Below are 980 nucleotides of genomic sequence, written 5' to 3'. Positions count from 1 at the left end.
GAATAAGGTCCTCCCGCCCTATCCTCGCTCCGGTGGTGCATCTAGCGCTGACGGAGGGCGCGTGGAGTTGTGTGCCCATCGGATCCCTCGGGATCCGGTCGGTTTCGTGTTTATTGGTGTGGTTTCATGATAGTCTCTTCCAATCTACGGTTGTCATCATTGGCGATGGTTCTCGCTGCTGGTGCGCTGGTCCTTTGGGGCATTAGGATGACGACTTCCCATCTATTAATTACTACAACAAGCTCTACTACGACAAGCTTTTTGCCTGGCTCCGGCGATGGAGGGGCGAGGACGGCGGCGCGTCTTCGGCTCATGCTAGTGTTTGTAGTCGTCGCTAGGTGGTCCGAGTACCAATTTGTAATTTTCTTTACTTTTTGGCTTATTTGTACTACTGTTGATGATTATTAATAGATCGGTGGATTTCTCGCAAAAAAAAAAAGAATCAAAATTTTCACCATGGATTTAATTTTCTTGAAACCTTTATGTCCGGGTAAAAAGTTCCTAAAGATATGGAGTGATTCCTTGAAGTAGTTAGGCTAGTAGTTCCCTAAAGATATTGAGAACAATGTGTAGTAGTAGTAGGCATAGCCTGGCGTCAAATAGTAGTGAAATCAATCGGCAGGCGTGATCCACGCCAATTTCTTACCTTAATTGTTTACCCGGACACCTGCTATGTTAGAGATACATGACTCTTTGCATCTTAACCGTCAAAAGAATCAAAATTTTAACCATGGATTTAATTTTCTTGAAACATCAAAACCTATCGCTGATGGAAACAATCTCTTAGCGGAAATGCACTGCAGTTTGTATGGTGGAAATAGTAGAGAATTGTTCTTTGTGTGTTTTCCTTCGAACAAACAAAATATTGTTTCCATTCATGGCGACAAACCTAGCCTCATCATTTTTAGTTACTATTGGAAACAAGCATGGGACAGACTAGATTATTTTGGTAGTATTTCCTTTGAGATGGAGAAATTTGT

At 42.3% G+C, this 980-nt stretch overlaps 1 pseudogene; it reads right to left on the bottom strand.

The window, feature by feature from the left end:
• Positions 1-760: 760 nt before the first annotated feature.
• Positions 761-980, bottom strand: part of LOC124663959 — a 932-nt pseudogene continuing 712 nt past the window's right edge.

Source organism: Lolium rigidum, chromosome 6, assembly GCF_022539505.1.
Source record: "Lolium rigidum isolate FL_2022 chromosome 6, APGP_CSIRO_Lrig_0.1, whole genome shotgun sequence".
NCBI lineage: Eukaryota > Viridiplantae > Streptophyta > Magnoliopsida > Poales > Poaceae > Lolium > Lolium rigidum.
The sequence above is the reverse complement of the archived record's forward strand: the minus strand, read 5'-3'. Positions and strand labels throughout refer to the sequence as shown.